The sequence below is a fragment of the Patagioenas fasciata genome, chromosome 3, assembly GCF_037038585.1.
Source record: "Patagioenas fasciata isolate bPatFas1 chromosome 3, bPatFas1.hap1, whole genome shotgun sequence".
NCBI lineage: Eukaryota > Metazoa > Chordata > Aves > Columbiformes > Columbidae > Patagioenas > Patagioenas fasciata.
Genome location: NC_092522.1, coordinates 75,151,965 through 75,160,204, shown reverse-complemented (window position 1 = coordinate 75,160,204; position 8,240 = coordinate 75,151,965).

Below are 8,240 nucleotides of genomic sequence, written 5' to 3'. Positions count from 1 at the left end.
GTGTAACAGAGGGAAAGAACAACTTCTGGATCAGAGAGCATTTAGGTTGCAAAGCTATCATCTTAAATATGAAAATAAATATTAAGTTCATTAGCATTTTCAAATACTTTAAGGTTGCTTTAAAATTAATTTGAATAATGAATATAGTTGAGATTAAAATTATTCTGCTTTTATTCAAGCACAGAAGAGAAGAAACAAAATTCTGTCTCCATTTCACAAGAGAGTTGTGATGCTCAAGTGTTCTCATGGCACAGCAATTGTTTGAAACTTAAATGGTCAGAGTACATAGGGGTGATGGTAGGAGCCCCTCAGTGAGAAGAATACACAAACGCTTCAGAGACATGGGCAAACTGGAATGAGTTCACCAAGGGGCCCCCAACTGATCATAGCTGGAGCAGTTGCCCCATGAGGATAGGCTGAGGGACAGGGCTGGCTTCACCTGGGGAAAGATGGTTCTGGGGGAGCTGACAGATGGCCTTGGTACCAGTGGAGTTTTTGGTCAGGTACCTGAAATCTTTTGGCTGAAATATTACAGATGCTTTTTCAGCTTATGGGAGAAAGTTACTCCTAGGGAATTCATTCTTTCATCTCATTTCCTCAGCTGATTTTTCTCTGGAAACCATGAAGGAATTTTCATCTGGAAAAATGTATTAAAATAGGAGACTTGAAGAAAAGGAGTAAAATCATCACTTGAATGTGGGGCTGCTGTTTACATTTGACTTGGTTGCCACAGAACACAGCTTCTCAGGACAACTGTCTGGCTACATGACTGTAAGAGAGATCTGGTAACAACAAGGCTCATGGACTGTGCTAGAAGTTAGAGTGCTGACATGATATGCAACCTCTCCTGCCCTTGTTTCTGTAGAAAGAGGGTTCTGCTGCTCTCACAGTAAGAACTACTCACAATGCACACTGCAGCCCTAGCATTCTCCAGAGAACAGGACTTCTGATAGACTGCAGCCGTTTTAGTAGGATATGAATTGATTACATATTTTTGAGGTGAGGAGGGGGGTGACTCATTAGGAGTATGGCCTGAGGGAGCTACACATCTAGGGCATAATGTATCTTGGGGTGTAATGGCTTTATTCTCTCCAATGATTTGTTTTAATGGTCCAACATGTGCAATATAAAAATAAATACAAAAGAAGAACAAAGACCTTCTCTTCATTCTTTACTTTCTCAGGTTTTTTTGTATTAAAAATGAATCATTTTCTTCACACTGGCCTTTGTTGTTGTTGGATTTTGTGCTTTCCCCTCCCAATTTTTCTCTCTTGAGAGAGAAAACAGAGATACAACTGCTCTTTTACATAACGGAGCATAGTTTTTCTGTGTATACTCATATGCATACTATTGTACATCATTGTCTGTCATAACAAGCAATGGTTTCTTTGTCACGTGACAATTCTTTCCTGTACAGAAGACTGCAGAACAGTGCTCTGCTCTGTATATAGTTTTAACTTTCTTCACTAGTTTTAAGAGTTATTTTAAATGTCAGTAGAGCATCATAGCACATTATCTACAGTTGCCATATCAATGCGTATTTTTCTTTTTTGTTTAAATTAACCTTTAGCATTTACTAAGCTTCACTTTCCCACAGGCCTCTTTCTCAAATAGTTTTGCATAAGATCCTTACATGAGACTGCTACATGCACTGGTATGTATACTATACCATCTTATTCTGGTGCTACGACCTGTTTGTGTGTTATTTACTTGCTATCGTGTCACATGTTTAAACAAAGATGTCTTGTCACATCTGTTATGTATTCCCATTTAATTTGGGGCATTTCATTCTGCTAACTAAATTGGTGATTTTGAATTACAGTCAAGTGACACATTTAGCATTTACAGTGAAGGCAGCATGTCATCTAAACAAAATCCATCAAAATAAATGGAAATCCACATGATTAAATATGCAGAAAGAGTATTCTGTGATGAAAAGTTGTGCTCATGCTTACTAAGTAATACAGCTACTGGTGTTAATTTGTGTAAAGACCTTTCATTGCTGCTAATAGATTGCATCACTAGACAATTATATTTTAGAGAAATGCAATATTACTGAAAGGTTTGTTTCTCCGCAACCTGATTTAATTTGCCCCATCTTCCCAAACTTCCTGTTCATAAGAGAAAAAAATAAACCATGGATGATTTTCAAACACTATTTCACCTATGACACAAAGTTTTAGACTAATTTGTATGCTTGTGATACTTGTGATAAATATCCTGTATTTATGGAGTAACGTATTTTGAGCAAAAGACGATCTAGGAATAGGTAACTGAAGGCATACGTATTATATCAATTTACTTTTCTCATTACTGATGAAAGCTATCATGAAAGGTGCTAATATTTGATGCCTCTCTACGATTTGTTTTTCTTCTACTTCTTTTATCCCAGTATAGCCATTTTATTAATATTTGGATAGCACCACTTATATATAAGATTGCCAAGTAACTAATAATTTTCAGTCACTAATCACTTTTGTATGCCAACCTTCCACTGATATTCTTAGGTTGATATTTTGGTTTTCACACAGACACACAACCCTTCTTCTGGGAAAAAAAAAAAAAAAAGTTTTTTTTTACTAAGTTTAAAACAATTGTTAAGCAATATCATGATCATTGTTTGGAGCATTTCTGTTTTGGATCAAAGGCTTACCATCTGTGATACATTTGCATCTCTGTTGCTTCTGATGAGCAAAATGTGAAGGAAGAAAATAGAAATAAGAGGGAAGGTCATTTCAAAGAAGAATTAAAATGTATTTTTCACACAGCCCTCAAATAAGACCTCTGACTTTGAAAGATTTCCTATTTGATTTTGCCTTGTTCTGAAGTATCTGTGTTCACAGGTATGTCCTGTCTCAGCTGTCAAATGATCTCAAAATGTTGAAGACTGAACTGCCTTTTCCCAGGGTTATGTGCTGAGCTACAGAACCAGAGCTCTGGTCCAACTTTTCACTCCCTGAAGACACTGAACTTCAGTCCCAACACAGCAAGATAATTTTTATATGGATGCAAGTACAGTAGTAGCAAGGGCTACAAGAGACATACCTTTTTTCCTTTGTTCTCAGCACTAGACTGGGCAAAAGCAACATGGCAATCAGCATTCTTACTTCAAATAAGAGGTATCAAAGGGAGTAACTGAGAGCAGAATGCCTGAGGAGGCAGCCAGAGCCTTGAGTATGCACCAACCGGCTGTAGTGGGTTGGCTAAGGAAAATTTGGTAACTGAAATCACCAAATAGTTGCTTGGGAGAAAGTTGAAAGAGAGAAAAAAGAGAAGAAAGTTTTCAGTGGGAAGGTTTTTGTTTGGGAGAATGATATTAAAGACTCAGACAAGAAGATTTGGAACTGAAACTAATATTGCCTTGGGAACCTGGAGGGACTCTAATGTGTCAAAAGATGAAGAGCAGGACAAGAAAACACTGGAAGTGAAGAGGTCCTTAACAGTGAACAGAGTGCATAAGGAGACACCACAGAAGGAAAGCTGGAGAATCTGGGGTGGAAACAGTATTTGTGAGAACACGCTGAAGTTGAAGTTGGAATTGTTCCGTTAATACTGGTAATCTGTAAAACTCCTAGGTTAAATGTCTTTGCATACAAAAGCCTAAGTATCCATTTTTGGCCGTTGTGTAAACTAGGAGCCTGATATTGCAATCTCGTAACTAATTATTAGTTAATGGAAGAGACTCTGAATATTTTAAGCCAGGTAATGGTTCACAGAGATGTTAGTAAATTTGTAAGTTTTGTTCATTCACCTTTGTCAAAAACTTTAAAAATCCAGTTCTATTCCCCTCTTGTTCTCTCCCTTCCCCTTCCTCATCTACTCTAATATACCCAAGTCACTGTAAATGAAGATTTTCAATACTAAAAACGAAGAACTTGAAAAGTAGGAAACAGTTTATGAGTTACTCTCCACTACTTAATTGTGAATCAGGATCTTGTGGAAAAACTGAAACACAGACTGGCTATTTGGTCTGTTTGAAATGACTTTGATAGGTGTTATATTGAACTTCATTCCCTGAAACATATTTTCAGACATGAGGCTGCAAACACCGCAAGGTTATTTTAATTGTTGGTTTGTTTTGATTACCCTCAGCAAAATCTCTGTCTTGTGTGGGTTCACTGTTCTTCATTCAGGCACAAGAACCTGGCTGTTCTTGGCCGATATCTGACCTGATCTAGCTCTTTCTGGTGAAGATAAGCATGATGAGATCTGTACAGTTTCTTCACTGATTTCCACCATTTCTAGGATCTGTCTGTAGATGTTGAATACATTCAATGGGAGAAATGATAGCTGTGAAGTCAGGGGACAAACATGACTTTTACTGTCACATTATTAGAACTATATACACCCAAAGAGATGTTAGACCATTTTAAAATATTAATTATGCAGCCTTGCCATTTCTTTCAGTAACCTCTTCTGATCACTATCTGCATCCAATGTTGCAAAGAGGTCAACAAAGATGAGAAGTGATGTCTGTCCTCCACTCTGCATCATCAAGAAATTATCCATCACTGACATTAGTGTTTTGAGATCTGGATTCTGATTTGCATCCAGATTGCATTGATGCTTGGGCACTTGCTATACAGCCTGGTTGTTTCTGTCATTGCCATAAGAACATCACAGAAAATATCAGTAATGTGTCCTCTGTGCTGGAGCTGTTGTCACTGAGACTCAAGGATCCATAGGAGCAACTGAGGCTGGTTTCTGATTTCTTTCTTTTCATTAGTTTCAGGTTGTGGTGCATGGCAGAAAACTGCCCTATGCCTGTGAATAGAGAGGAGGGACTTAAGTGAGAACCAGAAATAGGAACCTGCAACCAGAAAATGGTCAGTCACAAAGCTCCACTTTGTGACAGCTTGGGGATGAGGTGAAATGAAAATCTGTTCACTGGGCAGCTGGCCAATATGAAAAAAACTACTGCTTTGATTTGTGAGCTGTGTCATTAACTGTATATATAGCACCATGTAAAATCCAGCCTCAGTCTTATAACAAAATCTCTGTGAGAGGAAACTTTCAGATCTGGGTCTTCTCATCAGGGCATCATAGAAATAGTGGCCAGTAAGAAGGGTCTGCCTAAATTTTGGATGCAAAAATTAGAAGGATTTAGACAAATTCTATTGCTAAAGAAACTTTTTGAGGGCGGGGGAAGAATGGGAAGAGAGAGAAAAATGTAATAGCTGAGAAAAGATTCTTAGCAGAGCATGTACAGGTAAAGTATAAGTAAAATTTAAATACTTGCAAAGTGTAACTGTTGATCATGTATGTCAATGAAAAAAATTATTAGGAAGATGATAAATAATTGATGAATCTCATTTTGTTACCTTGAAAAATCCAGGATGTAAAATCACAAGATGACTGTGCAGTCTTTGGCACATTCAGATTCTGTCCCTAGAATATTAGCAGTAACTTGAGATGTTGGAGGGGAAATAAGGATCTAAACAATATGACACTATCAGGTTTAATCCATTAAGCAGATCAAGTTAATGACAGACTGACAGAAAAAGATTTTCACTCATGTGCACATGTCACCTGAGACTTTCCAATGGGTATGTCTCCAGCGAGAGGGCACAATCAAACACAGGGAAGATGCAGCACCTCTCCAAACAGCCTCTGTCTCTGGGTGGAAGCTTGGCCCTGAAGAAAAGGTTGCCACCTCAGGCCCTCTGCTCCTACTTGTTGTCAGGCATCCATGCAGTGGTGTTCTTCCTGGTTTTCACAGCAAGGCTTTCTTATAGCCAGATGCCAGAACAGACTGCCAGTCACATCAGTCCACAATGACAGTATGGGATATCTTTCCAGTGTTTTGAGGTGTTCTCCTATCACATGGTCCATAGCCCACACCAGAGCTCCTTACACTTGGTTCTTGGTCCATGTGGAGATATGATGCCTCCATGTTAAAGAAAAGCCTGTAAAATGCTCCAAGTAATATATCTGCTAGCTAGAGACTATTCCAAAATGCAGGAAGTGTGTCTCTGCTGGAATCTAGTGACACCTTAGTTGTTTTTTTTTCCTTTTCCTCTAAGATCCAGGGACTTAGTAATACAATGCATCACATATTTAAGCTTGAATTTTAAGACATACAGCTTTTAGATGGAAATGCGCAAACACATCTGGGCATTTAAATTCCCTTTAAAGTGCAGAGGGGCAGCTGGATGTCAGAAAATGTGATTCACAGCTATGGGCATGTTGAGACAGACAGCAGTATGTACGGAAATCACTGGGAAAGTCAACACAGACAAACAAGGATCTAATGCAGAACATCTTTATGAATATTGTTACTGTTTAGTCTCTTGAAGACTGTTGGATAATAAATGTTTAATGCAAAGAACACTTGAATCCATCTCCTTCTCTCCCATATGAAGCTTTAGCCTAATTTTACTCAGCTCTGAGAGCTGTCATGCAGTTTCTGTGTTTACTCAGAACCTGACTTGTTAGATGACAAAAGCAGAAATTATGTATGGTTGTCCACTAGTAACATGGAAAATTAACTAGCATTCAGATCATTTAAACGCCCCATCTGAGGCCTGAGATTCTGACATGGCTTCCCCCCCACACGCCGTGCTACAATTACATTGGTTTTTTTTTCAAGAAAAAGGAAAGTTGTATTCCTTTAAAACTCTGATCCAAACTGATACAAGATGTCTGCCAAATTGTATCAGAGATATAAAGAAGTTTGTTTGTTTGTTTGTTTGTTTGTTTTCCATGAGGGGGAAATAGTAAGACAAAGGAAGGAATAGAAGAAATTAAATCACACACATTAATATAATCCCTTGGAAAGTGAAGAGGACACTCAGATATTTGTACATATGGATTACTAAATATAAGCGTTTGTTCACTATGTAGGTAACACCTCATCCTCCATTCACCTTCAAATGAAGAGTTTGAAACTGTTAAAAGGATGGAAGAAAAGTGTAACCCTCAGGAGTAAGGGACTTAAGGGCCCCTGATCTACAATTTAATCCCGCTAAGTAATAATAATTACTGAAATTGTCACTGAACACTAATCCACCCCACATGTCATATGCAGTTTTAGATCACTGAGCTAGAGGCTAGTCTGTTAACATAAACCTCAATACAAGATTCATTTAGCATTGAAAGAGTTTTGTTTTACCCAGATTTACGCCACAACTGGCATAGCTAGATGTACACGTGGATGTTCATTAAATCTCAGCTGATAGACAGCAACTTAAGCTATAGTCATGTTCAATAGCATAGCCATAACTTCACTGGAAAACTTAAAAGAAATTGACGTACGACCACATTTTACTTCAAGCCACGTGCTTTCATCTTTTAGCCACATAGACAACTAGTGCAAATAGTAGCTTTTAAAAGATATTTTCAACTGATAAAGTTGTCCAATATTCAGTTTTTAACTTGCTCATGTTTCCAGATTTCTGTTTTATTTTTAATTTGCAGGACATTATTTCCAGGTTAAAAAAATACAGAAGTTAAAATAAGGGTTAAACACACTGTTGTGAAAATTGAAGCTTAAAAATATATCTGAACCTTCTTCTGTTTTTTCCATTTTTCCTGGAAATCTTGTAAGAATGCATTATGTAAAGCAGTGAAATTTCCATCACAAATGTATGGACTGAAGATATTTAAATAACAATAGTGCCATTTAAACATTGTCTGAGTGAAAAGAATTTTCAGGCTTTTGAGGTTCATCTTCCACTAGTAAAAATGTAGCTTCTGGCAGTTTGCATGCTGTGTTGCCAGATTAAATGATAATGTTCCTTCTTGTATTACACAGGAGAGAAAAATTAGAGCCTTGGAAAGAGAGTCCTACTCCTCCTAGGGTCTTTTTATGATAGGTTAATGACCAGTAAAATGGGCTAGAAAAAAATCACCAAATCTTGGAGATGCAGGAACTGAATATTTTGAAGATTTTTTCACAAGCTCTGGCTCAGCAGTCCTGGAGATCAGAAGAGATATCAGGAGAGGGTCACAGCCTATCTGTACTCATTTCTCACATGGAGTGGGCAGCAGAAGACAGTTACAGTGTGCTAGATGGCAGCAGCCAAAGGCATTTGCCTGAATACCTGCAAGTTATTTTTTATGCTCCTAGACTTCTGCTTCTTGTGGCTCTGGTCACAATGGTAGCAAATTACAAAGGTGTCTGCTGCTAGGATTGAAAGAACGGAGTCCTCCCGCCTCCCTCCCTCCCTCCCTCCCTTCCTCCCTTCCTTCCTTCCTCTCTTCCTTCCTTCCTTCTTCCCTCCCTCCCTCCCTCCCTCCCT